We start from the raw sequence: 17,115 nt of genomic DNA, 5'->3' as shown, positions 1-17,115 counted from the left end.
AGGCAGCCTCATCAGCTGGCCTGCAGCAGGCTACCCGGTTAACCACGCAACCTGATTGACTGCAGAGGCCAGCAGACTGGTTCTTATGCCAGAAGCGGCAGCAGCTTGCTGGCTTCTCAATGCTCATACCCGCCACTGTGCCTGCTCCATTATGATCTGGTTCCTGCTTCTCCTGGTTTGCGCTCAATCTTGCTCTGTCCTGCCCCTGCCTTGAACCCTTCTTGCCTGATACCCTACTTGCTCCAGTTCCTGACCTCCAGTTTAACCTTTGGCTCTGGCTCCTGACTATGGACTCTGGCTCAACCCTCGGCTCTGATATCTGTTTCTGCCTTCTGGTTTGACTCTTGGCTTTGGCTCCTGACTATGTCTCTGACCTCATCCACTAGGCTAGACCTCCTGCTCTGACCATTAGATGAGACTGCCCTCATCCCGGTTGTCTGACAGTTTGTCCAGCTCTAACTGTCACTCAGGAGTTTGAGTTGAGGGCTGATCCTACACCCTGACCACAGGGCAGGTTCATAGCTGTGTAAAGAGGCCTCAGGTACAGGACTTGCAATCAGATGGCAATCTTAAACTCACCCTTTGGGTTGGGCACGATTAGGTTAGTTTTTATGCTGTTGCTTGGGCAGCGTAGAAGCCACCAAATGCATTAGGTGCCTCTATAATGTTCTGTCCTGATGTGTTATGGGGTATGATGCCTGTGTGGGATGGGTGTCTGATGTCATCCAGCCATCGTGGATGGGAAAGGATGGCCTCTGAAATGTGAAGACTACCTCTGCTTGATTCAACTGATAGTTCCATTGTCTCCCAGCTTGCTGGGAGAGCTGTGGAGACATTCCTTAGGGGTAGGAGGTTGGAATGTCTCACTGAGGATGCTAACCATTCAGTGGTTGATATTGACTTGGTCTGAAGGGACTTCTGTCCAGAGCTCCTTAGTTGGAAAGATGGCTGTGATAGGGACGCCAGATGTTTATTGACCTAGAAACTGAGAGACCAGGACTGGGACTCGAACCTGGATCTCCTGCATGCTATACTAGCAGCAGGCACAGGTTGGGCTATAATATTTAAGGCTATAATATTTATTTAAATATATATTTGGGCTATAATATTTAATATAAAAAGAAGGTGGAATATTTAGTATCACGTCTAGAATGTGTTGGTGATCTTGGGTCCCATTTCTAGTGAATAAGCACCTGCATCATGAAAGCCACTATCCTACTTAGCACTAATTGACCACCCTGTGGGCAACCTTATATGAGAAGACAAAGACTGAACACAGACCTAGCCTTAAAGATGGTTCCTCTGGGCAGGGATGAGGCATTTTGTGACAATGGGAAGCTTGCAGTGCTGTACCCGTTCTGTGGAAATACTGAGGACTTTGGGGCCAAATTCAATCTGGTGTAAGCAGTTGCAACTCCATTTCATTTAATGGAGTTTCACTTGCTTAGACCAGGTCTGAATTTGACTCTTAACAATACATATGACCAGTAGGGCATCCTGGCAGCTTTCACCAGAATTACAGTCATTAATTAAAAAGCCAAATGAGTGGCATATCTTAGATTTTATGAAATGACCTTTATTCTAATTTTTGATTATGTTGCTTTTATTCTGACTGGATTGTGTGTTTGTGTACTAGATTGTATGTAAAACTATAGGAAGAGCGGATGTTTATAGTAGATGAGTCTTAGGAAAAAATGGTATTGTTGGCTAATCAATCTACTGGCCTTTCAAACACTTTGTACTGATTTATTGTAGCACATGTTCTAACTTTCCCATTGGCTGATTTCAACAACTTGTGTAATGGAAAAGAATGATTTTTTACAAGAGGACTCTGGGAACTTTTTGAATATTATAGCACTCGTTGGATCAATGCATATCCCAGAAACTCCTTGCGTAAGTGACCTAAAATCAGGCGATCAAACCTCTTCTCCCCTCTCCTTCCCCAGAGAGATGTCTGTAATTAGATAAAATGAGGACAGAATATGCATAAGTATCTGTTATGCTGGGATTCCTGCCCAGAAAGGAAACTAACGTCCTGATCTGGTCATAATTTTTTGCACCCTTTAATATTATTGACAGGGTTATGGTTTGACAATGATGGGAGTTCAGAAGCAGATTTTCTATTAAAGAGCAGCTGCGGGCTCATGGTAACCTTTCTAAATTGACTGTTTTCCAAAACTATTTGAATTATGCATCCTATATCTTCTGTGCTTCTTTTCCCTCATCATTGGTTGCTAAGGACCTTTTATTTGTAAGGAATGGCCTGATTCTTCACTGCCCAGCATTTTGTGCAATCGATTTACACATGTGCAAAGTTAATGCGAATCACTAGCTGGCTGATTTGGTAGCATTTTACACCCACTTTTCAGAGGTATAAATGACTACACAAGGCGCAAGGCGGTATCGAATCAAGCCCAGAATTTTTATTTTTATGCATATCATTTGGTGCCCGCTGCCTGTTCCTAGCCTAAAATCTTCCCCCTCTATCTGTGAAATGTAATTGGTTGCTATGGTGGGGACTATTATGATGTGTCAAATGTGGGACATGCGCACTTTGCTTCACAGTATACTCCATTTAGTTAGAACATGTTTAACTGGGACTGTCTCCCAGAGAACTGATGTAAGGGCAAAATCTTTAATGAGTGCCACTTAAGCTATTACCAGCAGGACAGTGGGGTGGGAATAGGTATTGTTTCATATTCTCTGTGTATATATAAAGCCTGCTGCAGTTTCCACGATATGCATCTGAGGAATATGCTGTAGCTCACGAAAGCTTATGCTCTAATAAATTGGTTAGTCTCTAAGGTGCCACAAGTCCTCCTTTTCTTTTTGCGAATACAGACTAACACGGCTGCTACTCTGAAACCTGTCATTAATGGGGATGGTAAGTGATTCTGTTTGCAGGATTTGCCTTTAGGTGATTTAGTGCAGATGAGGCCTTTGGTGTGTCATTCTCATGCTCGTTCTATTTGCTCTTCTCCAGAGCTATGATATGTGCAGAAATGGGATGAATTGCTTTACCTGCTGTGTGTGTTTGCCCCTTGCTCTCCAGCCACACATGCTGGGCTGCCATGCCATGTGCCTGCCATTTGTCCCAGCCCCGGCACCGGAAGGCAACAGTTTCAATCCCTGTCCCAGTGCACAGAGGTCTCCTCCTATTTCCATGGGGCTTTGCAATGACCTGCTGGGCTTAGCAGTTCTCTAACAATAGCATTGCAATTAAATTGTTGTCTGCTACTTGGGCACACCTGTTAATGGGGATGATGGCCATTCCCTCCTCCCCTTCCAGCACTTCCTGACTGATGGGATTCTGCTGTGTGTTGCTGCTGCAAGTTTCTAACAGGAAGAACACTTTTCAGAGTAACAGCCGTGTTAGTCTGTATTCGCAAAAAGAAAAGGAGCTCGCTCTAGCTCACGACAGCTCATGCTCAAATAAATTGGTTAGTCTCTAAGGTGCCACAAGTACTCCTTTTCTTTTAGGAAGAACACTGAGGCTTTGAGGCTAAATTCCCATCCCCTTAGTCATGTTGAGTAGCCTCATTGAAGTCAATGGGACTACTAGTAACCTAAGGTGCTGATATACAGAATAAAGGGATGGGAATCTGACCCTTAGAAGCTGTCATTGCAGACTCCTGGATGCTTTTTTAACAACTGTACAAGATCAGTGTTTTTCTTTTTTTGTGTGTCCGTTTGGTAGGAGTCAACTCAACCCCCGAAGGTTTTACTTTTTCAGCTTCTTTTGCATTTTTCTCTTTGTCTCATGACTTAGCAACAATGAAATGCAAACTGTTAGCACTCATGGATCCTTCAGCCCTCTTCAGGAAACACAGTCATCAGTATAACCACTGAAGAAAGGTTTCTTGGAGCAGGATGGGAATTTGCATACTAGTTAGTCTCCTTTCCCTGCCTTGCTTCAGAATCCTGAAGGTAAGAGTCATAATTTTGTAAAGATAGTGTTAAAGTCAGTAAAAGGTTAGGTCTCCTCCTTTCTGTACATTTCCAAAGAAGGTAACAACCAAATATTTCCATTGCTTTAGCTGTGTATATAAATCAGGGAGCCTAAAGGCCACTCGACTGTGGCTATGTTTAAGTGTGAATTATTATTTTTGTAATTATGTTCCATCTGGAACCTTTATGAGATGAGGGGTTTTTTGCACATGCTGTAATGCACAGAGAAGGAGATTTAGGTTGATTATTTCTTTTCCATTGTCACATAACAGTGGAAGCTTGTGTGTCTGGATTGAAATGACTTTTTTCTGTATATTGAATATAGAGAAACCAATATAAAATTTACCACATTTGAAGGATGCCAATTAGCAGTAGAATAGCACATACTGGTTTGGTTTTTCCAGTTTATTTTAGTAATTTTAAAGGTTATTGTCAATGTCCAATCTTATTTACGTTGGTCAACAGAAGTCAATGGAGTTATGTCAGTGTATGTGTAAGTGAGAGGAGAATCAACCCCAGGTTATCTCAGAACAATCCTGCTACTAGAGACATTTACATGAAAACAAGAGGTTTTTTGACTCCTTTCCCATGTGAAGAGTCATCAAAATTCCCTATTTGTGGTGGGAAAGTCCGATCAATAGCAGCCACCTGTGACATCCCAAACAGATTTAACATGGGAGCGGATGGCCTCTTGGGAACAGAGAGGGGTCTGAACAAAAATATTAGCTCCCAGTACCTCTTGTTAACTTTGAAGAGTAAAGCTGGATCTGAAGTTTATGACTCTCTCTCCTGTCTTTATAATGGGCTGGATCCAAACACCCACAAGCTTTTGGGGCTTTCAGATCTGAATTAATCTCTACTTGTTTTCATGTAAATACCTCTACCAGTGAGAAGCGAAGGAAGGGATAAAGCAGAAAATATAACACATTGGCAGAATTGTTTTTCAGTACCATATTTTAAAAAGTTTTTCCATAAGGCGTCATCAGCTCTTTAAAATCACTGGACTAAAGTTGTCAATGAGCCCGAATGGTTAAATGCTCTTAAATACGTTGGGCGGGGTTTTTGTTCATCTTTTCTTTCTCACAACTGTGTCTGGTAAAACTCCAGTAATGAAAACACTAGCAGAGGGGAAAAAATGAACTCTCTTTCAGCAAGTGGTGATGGTGACATTCTAATCAGATCATAACAAGAATGTTAGCAACGGTTTAGGTTTGGCATTAAACACACATACAGTGTTTGTTCTTTTATAGTTTCTGTATTACACAGTAAAAATAGCACAGTCATGAAACCCATTTGTCACCATTGTGCCAACTTCATTCAGCTGACCTGCTGCTGCTTTGAAGTTTTGAAGCAAAGTGTTTCATCCATGTGTTAATGCCAACTATACAATTTATTCCCCCTTCTTTCTTGGCCCCTGAAACCAATGCATAGTAATTATCTCTAGGTCTGGTGACACCTACAGAATGCTCCCTGCATCAAATAAGCCATGACTACACCAGATGTTTCCATACTTTGAGCCAATAAGAAACAATATGGACCACTGGGGACCTTCTCAGATTGCTGCAAGGAAAGTGCCTTTTGATCTCTCAGTATGTTCCCCTCCAAAAATTCATTACAGCTGCTTCTTTGCTTGACAGAGCCATTCCAAGAATGTACTGGTTGGAGTTTCCTCTTCCCTGTGTCGGATTTGGAGTGCCCCGTAATAATTTTTGAATAGTCTGTGTTCTATATGTTTGTCATGATGATGGTTCTCAGGGATGTTTACTATATGAATATGTTGGTTTAGTTTAATAGGGCTGTTGGAAATAACAAGCAGGATGGCAAAAACAAGGACTCGATATAAAGCATCCCTCAAACAAACACTTGGGGTTTTTTACAAGGCAGTGTGAGAGCAAGGGGCTTGGAGGCGACTGGCTCAACCTCCCATCAAACTGGTTTTGGACTAGCAGGGTCAAAAAAGCCCAGGGAGGGAGAACAAAGACCTGTGGATAAAAAAGGGACTCTTCCCCTCTCTGGGACACTCAGATACTCCTGGATGTCTGAAGCGGCTAGGTCTGCCACGTCACCACACAGCCTGTGTGTAGAGCTTTCATTGTTTTAAAAATCCTTTCTCTTATACTATGTTTTGTTCCTACTTTTAAGATAGAACAATACCTTTTTTTAAGAAGTCTGCTTTGGGTCACTGTATTCACTGGTCACAGCTGCCAAAAGGGAAGAACTTCAGGTGCCTAAATCCAGTTGGACCTGCGAGGTAAGAACAGTTGATACAGGGTGTACTGTACCCTGGGCTAAGAGTGGCAGAATCACAGATTCTACTCTGAGAGGGGTGATGGCATGAAGAGGTGCACGTGGAGAGACCAGAGAGAGGGTCAGAGATGCAGCAGCTCTGATCCGTGACCTTTCCAATCAGTGTTTCTCTCTGACAAACCCACTCTGGTTCTCAGTAGTTGTTTCTTTTCGGAAGTATGTTTGCTGAAACAAATACAGTGAACCTTGTTATCACGGACTTTGCTATCCTGGAACCCCATTTGTCGTGAAGTTGAATGAAAGCTCTTATTTATGTCAGCGTATTGCAAGGTGCCAACTGAAGTCCAGGCTACCGTGAACTTTCACTGTGACTGAAGTTGTTCTGAGGATGAGAAAAGTGCCTTCACGATAAGAGAGTGCCCACACTAACCGAGGGAACCGTTGTTGGAACCGTGAATGTGGGAAATGGTCGTTTGTCTTGCCTAGTCTCACAATAGTTGGTAGTGCATCCATCTAGTCAGACTTTTTAATCTTTTTACACAGAATCATTTTGACATGTCCACACACACCATTCCCAACCTCTATGGTTGCGCCAGTGTGTTGTGAGCCTGCAGAGGCACCGATCTCATAGGTCCTAGCATCGTGGCTGCAAGAAGGGGCCTTTGAGTAGTTTAAAAACACGAGACTCTTAAATGCAGGATGGAGTTAAGATCACTGGCTAAATCAGGACGAAGGCAACGCTTTGTGCCTTCCTGTCAACACTGGGGAGAGGACATTGTAGATTGTACCAGTTCACCCAGAGTTTATACCAGGCATTGCAACAAACGGAGACAACCAATGCTTATTCCATACCTGATCTGGCTGTTGTACAGAGCTGCAGGCAGCATCGTCCGGGCTGGGAGTGAACACACTTGCATTCTGTTCCTGGCTGTGCTGCTGACTAGCCAAGTCACAACCTTTCTGTGCCTCAGTTACTGCATTCCAAAATGGTATAATAATCCATATCCATGTCTGTAAAAGCGGCAAAGAGGCCTGGGGCACCTTATAGACTAACAGACGTATTGGAGCATAAGCTTTCGTGGGTGAATACCCACTTCATCGGACGCATTCAGTACATCTGTTAGTCTCTAAGGTGCCACAGGACTCTTTGCCACTTTTACAGATCCGGACTAACACAGCTACCCCTCTGATACCTGACACCATGTTTGTAAAGCACTTTGAGATCAATGGATGAAATGTACTCTGTAAGTGCTAAATAGGGGTAGTGTTGTCTGGGCGTGCAAGGTACTGCAGCAGCTCAGAGTGTTCTATAGAATGGTCTTGCAACACCGTTTCACTTGGTGTAGACTGAGATGAAGAGGATTTTGCTGTAGTCAGTGTTTATGGATAGGACAGTCATTCCAGTAGAGAATAAAATCTGAGTTCACATTCCTGTTAGATAGATAAATTTTGCATTAATTATCACAACCCCCTGTTTAGATGGTTTCTTGGAGAGTCTCGACTAGGAGTTTTAATCATAGGGAAAGTTGAAATGATCTGATTTGACTAGAGGAAGCAGTACACTTGGCTTCCTAGACACGGTTTCTTTCCATTCCTGTACCCTCAAGAAGTCAGTATATGAGGGATGAGTTTTTAGTAATGTCTCAGACTTGCTCTAATCAGTGACCCTTGCTCCTCCATTCAGCTACCTCTCTGCTTATGTGACACTTTTAAAACATGTTTTTTCTAAAATTATTATTTATAAATAAAGGTGGCTGTTGGCACTTTCACATCAAATGGCTATTCTGTCTTGGTGCTGTGTGGTAGGGAACTGGAAACAGAGGAGAATCCTGATGGAGAAACTGGGACATGTCAGTGCCTTAAAATGAAATACACCAAAGGCAACAGGATTTGCATTAGCATTTTGCATAAGCACTGCACCATTCAAAATCTCAGGGATACACTGAAAGATTCTTGATGTCTGATTGTTGGGTCCCAAGTAACTGGTAGCTCTTTAAATCAAGTCTCATTAGTGAGGTGTGAAACGGAGTTCCAGTATTCACACAGTGCTCTCTAACTCCCGAAGTCCTTTCCAAACCTTCACTGCACTCATAATATTTTGATGGATTATCTGGGGCAGCCTCATCCTCACCAAAGAGTTGCAGGGGATACTGAGGGGGCGGTGGCTTGAACCTACCTAATTTCAGGGGACCAGTCAGCCCCGGCTCAGGTTAGGATGCAACTCAGGTCTGCTCTAACTGCCAAGTGTTCTTATGGCCCTGGTGTAGCTGAGGAATAACCAGGGCATGGGGATGTCCTAGCTACAACTCTTCCCTCCTGCTCTGCACCTGCCCCATTCCATCTGTAGGACAGCCCTTTGTGCCTGGGGACTCTGTTGGGGGTGACAACTCAGAGCTGGCTGTGCTCTGTGGCTCCTGCTTTGGGCCTCCTGAACAGGGGAAATCTATGCAGCTGCTTTGTGGCCTCTTTGCACTGGTGTAACTGGTGTTCGTGGGCACATGGCAGCAACAGACCCTGCACGCCCTTGGTCAGGAATCTGGAGCTGATGTTCCCAGGGCACTAAATGCATTGGCATAAAAAATCCAAAATGTATGTGCTGCAGGATCTTTCAGGACACTAGGTATATATGAATGGACCTTTCAACAGGCAGGAGTAAGCTCGGAAGATCCACTTCTATTTGTGCACTTGTGAAATCTTAGAAATCCTGTTTGGGGGAGACGACCAGAAAGTAAACACAAGTTTGGGGACAGAGCCGGGTGGGCATAGATGGCTTCCTTCAATGCCATGTCTAAGGAGGTGTTGTAGTAGTGCTGGGAGTGCAGTGGTCTCTTGCCTCAAGTCAAGAAGAGGAGGAGAGAGCCCACTTGTGTGGATTTGGTTAGAGCTCAGAAGGTGAGATGAAGCGGAACTGCAAACAGGGATAATTCTTGAGGTATTGATCCCTCCGGGGCCCAGGATAAAGTTGCATTTGTGTTTAAAATGAAATATTTGGTGGTGCCTGGCACCTAATGAGATCCTTGCTGCAGCAAAGGATTTTGTGGCACCTATTAACCTAACTTCAGTCTCGCACAGGTAAAATAGGGTCTGTTGAGTCAGTGGGAGGGAAGGATCAGAGCCAGTCTGTAGAGCAAATGCTTCTCTCAGGGCTAAAGACAGAAAAGGAAATGTTATTACTAGTTTAGAGCAGTACATGTTTCCAGAACACATTGGTAGGTCCATAGTGCCACCACACCTGGCCTCTGGGGACATCTGAGGAGTGAAACAGGCGGAGGGCTCTTGCCATAAAAGAGGGAACTGTCAAGATCTAATACTGAAACGCATATGAAAACTGTCAGGTTAAAGCTAGGGATGATTTCTCCAAGGAAATGCTTTGCTGTGTACTCCGGGGGGAGCTCCGCACCCTGGACTCACATAATAACCTGTCCTGAATTAAAACAACAATCCCCGAAAGTGTGACTTACACATTTTTCCTTGTGCCTGGAATTTATTGCTGCATATACAGCAATCAAAATGGGTGCCACCTACAATGATTTCTTGATTGGGAGGAGAAAAATGGTTGTGGTGATCACTCTTTTTCCCTCTCTCATACTGGCTTTTCTTCAAATATTTAAGTTCTGAGGTGAGGCTGGTGTGTGCTCTCTCTTTGTACATAGTGTAGAAGGGGTCCCTAAACATGGCTTAGCAAACAGTTATTCTATACTATGCAAATAGTAACTCTGTACAAAGGGCATTCACCCCAGCCTATGCTTACAATGATAGCTCAGAGAGGTCTGCTCGGTTTCAGACTATCCTTGTTCTGCTAACTGAATAGTTCTGATTTTCTTTGTGGCCATTGTACAGTTCCACTATCTGCCCAGTAACCAAAGGCATCCAATTGCAAAATAGAATAGCTCAAAACAACAGACTGCTTAAAGGTGCCTGCTGACTTGTTCCACCTTTTGGGCCAAATTCTGAGAGGAACCGAGCATCTGTAATGCTCATGAAAGTCAGTGGACAAAACCCTGAGGCTCTTACTTTTATATATATATATATATATATATATATATATATATATATATTTACAGTGAAGTTTGCCTGAGTAAGGACTAAGTAAAACACTTGGGATTTGTCCCTCTGGGAGTTAAATGTGTTCAGCACCTATTAGGGAGCTTATAATCAACAAGCCAGCCTACGTCAGTGTTGACTTCTAAGAAGAGCCCTTTCCTGCAGCAGAGTCCTCCTTCTAAAGGGGTTGTAAGCAGGGCTTGAAAAATCCACTGTATCTTTCACCCTGGTGAGCAAGGTGCCTTCCGGCACCAGTGATTCTGTAGAAACTGACGACAATGCTACTTCTTTGTAAAGGAATGTTTCTGGCTGTGAGATTCTGTTTCTTTAAATCTGTAGGAGGAAGCTAGAAGGGGACAATATCTTCAATAAAGCAGAGACAAGTAGGCTTGCCAGGTGTCTGGTTTTTGACCGGAATGCCCGCTTGTGAAGGGACCCTGGCGGCTCCAGTCAGCACAGCTGATTGGGCTGTTGAAAGTCTGGTCTGTGGTGCAGCTGCCGGCTCCGGCTTCTGGAAGCAGCCGGCATGTCCCTCAGGCTCCTAGGCGCAAGGGCGGCCAGGGGGGCTCCGTGCACTGCCCCGCCCTTGGCCCAGGCGCTGCCCCAAGTGCCAGCTCCACACCTCCCATTGGTCGGGAACTGCAGCCAATGGGAGCTGTGGGGGCGGTGCCTGAGGGTGGAGACAGCATGCAGAGCCCACTGGCCACCCCCGAGCTGGAGGGACATGCCAGCTGCTTCCGGCAGCCACCTGAGATAAGCACTGCCTGGAGCCTGCACTCTGCACCTCCTCCTGTGTCCCAACCCCCTGCCCCAGCCCTGAGCCCCATTCCACACTCCCAACCCCTTGGCTGAGCGCTCTCTTGTACCCTAAACCTGGCCCCACCCCAGAGTCCCTACCCCCAGCCAGAGCCCTCACCCCCCCCACACTACAATACCCTGCCCCAGCCTGGAGCCCCCTCCCACACTCTGAACCCCTCAGCCCCACCCCCCAGCCTGGAGCCCCCTCTTGTACTCCAAACTCCTCATCTCTGGCCCCACCCCAGAGCATGCACCCCCAGCCGGAGCCTCACCCCCCTGCATCCCAACCCCCTGCCACAGCCCCATGAAAATGAGTGAGTAATGGAGAGAGCGGGAGGTGGGGTCTCGGGGAAGGGGCAGAGCCTTGGGAAGGAGTGGGCAGGGCAAGGGTGCTTGGTTTTCTGCAGTTAGAAAGTCGGCAACCCTAGAGACAAGTAGTAGAGATGCAGCCTCTCACAGCATCCAGTGGACCTTAGAGTGGGAGAGGGGATGAGAGAGAGCAAGAGAGCTCTCCTTACATTTTTAGAAGTTAGAGTGGTAGGATTTGCCAGCTAGCTGGCAGATGATATACATGATCAGTTCCCAAGCAGAGTTCAGGCACCCTGGTAGGAATCCCAGAATTCTTCTCTTTCCCAGCAGCTGAGGGTGTGGGATAGCTTCTCACCTGGATGTTGATCCCAATCTTTTATATTGGTCTTTGGTTAGTAGAGGGCTAGTAAGTATTTCAAGCCCTCTGGTATGTTTGAGCGGGTATGTGAAGGTTGGTGAATGGGTGTGAGAAAGAGTGGGAGACCAATGGGAATCATGGGGTGAGCTATAAAAGAAAAGTATGGTATTGAGAGAGGGAAAGATGAGAGCTTTTTGGAGAGACAAGTGATGAAGAAAGGAGATAACTTGTCAAGGGGTGGGGAACACAAAGTAGGGAAAGAAAGAGAGAAAAGGATAAGTGGAAAGATACTGAAGACAAGGTTGGAAAAGATGTTTTATGAGCTATGATAGGAAAGGAAATGTGAAATAAAAGCTGATGTAACAAAAGTAAGAGTTGGAGCTAGCTACATTTTTAAAACTGTATGAAATAGAAAATTGCTTATTAATATTTGTATTATGGTAGCTCCTAGAGGCCCCAACTCATACTAGACATTGTACAAACAAACATATAGTAAAGGAGAGTCCCTGCCCCAAAGAACTTACGATTGCTACTATGTTATAATTTTTAAAAATGTACGACTATTGCTTTAAATTGCTTGTAGCATGGCTTTGGGGGTGTGTGACAGCACAGATACTTATTGCTCTGGCTAGTAGGCTTAGTCTTTGGGCTAGTACATAGGAATTGCCCTATCAGATCAGACCTGTGGTCCATTTAGTTCAATATCCTGTCTCCAAGAAAGATAGGTACTAGATAAATTTTTCAAGGTTTGCTTTCTGGGGCCACTGTTGTCCCTGGAAGACTGGTCATCATGGCTCAACCACAAAGGGCAGGGAAGTAGCATATACCATCTGCTCAGATGTTGTGTGCCTCCAGTGGATCCCTCAAAATCTATACAGGAATCTGTAGGCCCTGGATGTTGTGCCCCCTCATTTGCTACCACTGGATTTGGAGAAAATGCTATGAAGGGGACCTTGTGAGATTTCTCCCCTGAGCCCTCCCAGATGGGGTTTCTTGTGGGAGCAGGTCAACTGATTTGGCTCTTTGTGACCACTTTTTTCCCCCCCCACTACTAATTTTTCCTAGAAATCCTCTGAGTGGATTGATTTAAGTCAAAATTATTTTAATCACCTATGTTAATCATTTAAATCAGCAAGCAGGAAATCTTGATTTAAATCATTGATTTTAATCATGTTTTGCATTTGTACTTCAGTTATTTTGCTAAAAAAAGTTGACTCTCATTGGTTGGTAACTATTAAAATATGTTGATTTGCCTCTAAATATAGCCTTTTCACTCAGTTTGTGCTTCTTTTTGCTAACCAGGAGGATACATTATATCTATACACACCTATTTGAGCAATTATATAGCTTAACTTACATTTATTCAGATTCTTATTTTACATTTTTTATTTTACATTATGTTAGAAAATGGTGAATGATACATTTCTTATTTACTAGATTAATTTTTTACTTGTGACTTGTGTCAAGCTCCATTGGGATGGAAATTCAAATTTGATTAAAGTGCACAAAAACAGCATTTTACTTTTTGTATTAAATAAAGCTACCCTGAATGTGCTGCATACAGAAGAAAAATGATTATCAAAACATGTTTTGCAGTTCAATCTAACTCAATTGTTGAATAAATTAACTGTCTCTGATCACCCTGTCCTTCAGGATTTTAGGAGTAGTAGATCTCATCCTCTCACACCGAGTTTTTATTTATGGATTTGAAAAGGAAAACAAGCTTTCCTGCTTGTTCAGCTCCCAGTTGGTTTCTTAACTTTATTCAGCTAGTTCAGTTCAATAACTAGTTCATTCAAACTAAAATGAAAATATTCTCTCTTCCCTTTCAGAAGAGGCTACTGCTGTCAAAAGCTGGTTTGCCACTTTTAACAAACTCTGGTTCGAGGTGCTAAGACAGTGAGACGCACCTGTTCAGTAGTTTGACTTTATTTAAAACTTGGTAGCAAACGTATTATTTTAAAATTTAATTTAAATGATTTGAATGGATTATAGGTTTCAGAGTAGCAGCCGTGTTAGTCTGTAGCCACAAAAAGAAAAGGAGGACTTGTGGCACCTTAGAGACTAACAAATTTATTTGAGCATAAGCTTTTGTGAGCTACAGCTCACTTCACCTGATATATGCAATAGATGAAGTGAATGGATTATAGTAAGTTTAGGCCTTAATATGTATTGTCAGCTTCAAATTTAATTTTTAAATACATTTATTTTTTAAAAAAACAAACCATTATTTAATTTAAATTAAAATATCTGATTTAAATAAATAAAAATCCAGTTCTTTATTTTATTTTAAAAAAATCATCAACTGCTATCCACCCTAATTCCTCCTAAAGTTCTTGCAATCCTTGCATGATCTTAAAACACTAAGTCATAACTACTTAACAATAGCTAACAGAAATGTATGGCTTAGCCAAATACAACAAGAGCTGATTCCCAGTACTTTGTGCATCTCGGTGCAATAGTAATTCAAACTGTTACTTAGTTTATCCACACTTCCATTTTTTGGTCTAAATAGACCTATACCAATAATCAGAATTTAGAAGGATGGGATGGGTTTGTGGGGAAGGTCTTAGATGGAGGATCAGGACAAGATTATCCATTACCTTCCCTGGTGATGATATTTCCACCTGTGCAAAGAGGGTGTAAAAGCCTGTTCTGATCTGGTAGCATTTTGGCTTGGTGTAGACAGCACAAGGTGCACGGCAATGGTGAACTCGGGCGTTACAGTAAATGAATCATAGGTTTAAGAATCAGCTCTTCCTTGCTGCCCCAAATGACTATTTCACCCCTGCTCTCTATTACTTTTACAGCAGGGAGAATAGCAGGTGCAGGTTTTTTCATGCGACAGATTTAAGACAAAGGCGTACCAAACCCCAGCAATGAGTCACAGGAGTACAACAGGCTATAGGCAGCACATAGATCAGTTAAGAGGGTGAGACTTCACTGAGGCCCTGACGGGGAAGAAGATTTTAATAGAAGCTTGGTATTATTTATAACAGATATAACGATGGCCTAGGAACATCTCCTAATTGCCGACCAGGGTCCAAATTGTGCATTGTATGCAAATCCCCACATAGGAGAATGCCTGCTCTATGAAGTCCCCATCATAGTTTCCTACAGTTCCTACCTTTGTGGAATTGGGTGATGGTTTTATCATCTCAGGGGCTATTGATGGCAGCAACAGGGGTACAAACCAGATCTGGGGAGCCATGCTGCCTGGAAGTCCTGCCTCTTCTCTGGCAACATGGCAGTGCAGTGGTGGCAGGGACTCTTCCGTCTGCTGCTGCCCTAGAACACCATCCCGAGAAGGACTCCACACTGTGGAGGCAGCCCACAGACAAGTTACTGCAGCTTCAGGCTGCACTAACTTTGCTCCCAGTTCTTCGCAGGGCCGGTAGTCAGGGAGACTGTATTGTCTTCTCCACAGTCTGCCCTTCAATACTACAGAGGGCTCTCTCCAGTGTATTTATGGGAACAATGGGAGGAGGCGAAGTTTTATTGAAGATCCTTATGTGTACAGTCTGGACCCAGGACTTTGGGACAGCCACAGAACAGGCTTATCCCAGAAATGTTTTCTGATGTTTTACACTGAGCCCATGGCATGCTGGAGAGGACTTTGCGTGTTTAGTCAGTGTTATGTGAATACTCTGACTGTGTAGACATGATCAGGAAAGCTCTAAATTTAAAATCTCAGTGCTTTGAATTAAGGAGCTGCCAGTAATTTGTCAGTTGACCATTATTTAGCACTTTATATCTTCAAAGCATTGTACTCCCCAAACAGTAGGAATGAAAATCTCTATGACATTTTAAAGATGGGGAAGCGGGGGCACAAAGGGATGGAGTCACTTGCCCAAGACCATAGAGAGGTGGGATTAGAATTCAGGTGTTCCTGGCACCTTGTCATGTGCCAGATCATGCCTCTCTCTAGAATGCAGCTGTATCTCTGGTTGAATATTATTTTATATATATGTTTCTCTGCCCCCCACCCCCAGCCCCAATTCTCCATGGTTGTCAGTCTCCCTGGAGACCCTCTCTACAAGAGCACCACTTGAGAGTTCCTGACTCCTAGTTCTCTGTTTGGGCCACTGTAACAGTATCTCCCTGTTACCCAAGTTAAATATGACTTTGTCACACAACATGCAGAGCCCAGGAATTCCAGGAGCTATCAGTATCCGAATGGAGAGCTAGTTGACCCCCTCCTGTCCTTGTTTCTTTTACACAGAGACCATGGGGGTGGGAGGGAAAAGAGAGGCATTTTTCAGCCCATTAAAAGTGTTCTATTTCATGCTATTTGGAGGCAGTATTGAAATATACTGCCACAGCTCCTGAGATTTTCAGCCAATAAATACTATAAAGCAGGAGGCTCATCTATTTACCAAAGAACTACAGTATGTGCTAAAATGTAAAGGAAACTGCACAAAATAAAACCCACATCAATGGGATTAGGGTAAAAAGTAAAATTCTTAATTCTGGATGACTGTCAGGAGTCTCACGTTACATAGTGTAGGCATAGGATTAAAAACCACAAGAATCTTGCTGGAAAACCACATTGATAAACCTGCTCCTTAGGACTCATATTTCCAAGAATCTCCTTCAACTCCACCACTGTAAAGACTATGGAATCTGCTTCTTTGTGGTGTGCATAAATCCTATTACCATTAAAGGGAGTTAGATCTCCTCTTTCCACTTCATATCTTCATGGGGAAGAACCTCTCTGCCAACATTGATTGGAGAATAGGTAAAAGGGGTTGAGAAAAGGAGTCCACTCTTTTCCTTAATCTGAGTGGAGCACAAATACCTACTGTCCACAACCAGTTTCCCTCTAGTAACTATAATATTTACAATGTGTGAAGTGTAGATTTTCAAGGGCTAAATTCAATCCTAAAATAGATCCTTACTAGCGTAACTGAAGACAGATTTGGCCCCCAGTGGTTGGTTTTGGAAACTTAAGTCCCTTTCTGCTACTCACATACTCTTGTGACAGGCACAATGGAAGAATCTAAATGGAGCAGGATAGAATTTTTGCAGGTCTGAATTTTAGTAGCAGAATAAGATTAACTCCTAACTCTACTACATTAAAATAGAACACACAAGTAGGATGTTTAGATCCAGTATGTTTCTTTCCTAGAAGTTTTAGGCTCTGCTCCCATTGAGTTCATTGATTCAGGACTGTATCCTTAGAGAGACTGTATTTGCAGATCCTGTTAGTGAGTGCTTAAGAGGCATCAGGGTTTTTTGGGGGCAAGGTCCTGTATTTGCATAATGATACAAAAATGAGAACTTAATCTCTTATCTCCATGTGCTGAGACCTGCATCTGACATAGGAATCCAATTTGTCTGAGGAAGAACTAAACAACACACTATAATGGGGAAGTAAAAAGACAGCACCTAAAAAAGGTAATGCTAGAAAA

At 43.4% G+C, this 17,115-nt stretch overlaps 1 protein-coding gene across 4 annotated transcripts in view; it reads left to right on the top strand.

The window, feature by feature from the left end:
* Positions 1-17,115, top strand: part of DPF3 (double PHD fingers 3) — a 210,887-nt gene that overhangs the window by 19,964 nt on the left and 173,808 nt on the right. The window contains exon 1 of one of the 4 annotated variants that reach the window (XM_084629918.1): positions 3,910-3,927. The exons of the other annotated variants lie outside the window; for them this stretch is intronic. The gene's annotated coding sequence lies outside the window, so the exon portion shown is untranslated. Of the gene's footprint in view, positions 1-3,909; positions 3,928-17,115 lie in introns of those variants that run through there. 4 annotated transcript variants of the gene reach the window in all.

This window comes from Lepidochelys olivacea (genome assembly GCF_965140295.1).
Source record: "Lepidochelys olivacea isolate rLepOli2 genome assembly, chromosome: 6".
Classification (NCBI taxonomy): Eukaryota; Metazoa; Chordata; order Testudines; family Cheloniidae; genus Lepidochelys; species Lepidochelys olivacea.
Note: the sequence above shows the minus strand (reverse complement) of the source record. Positions and strands in the feature narration are given on the sequence as shown.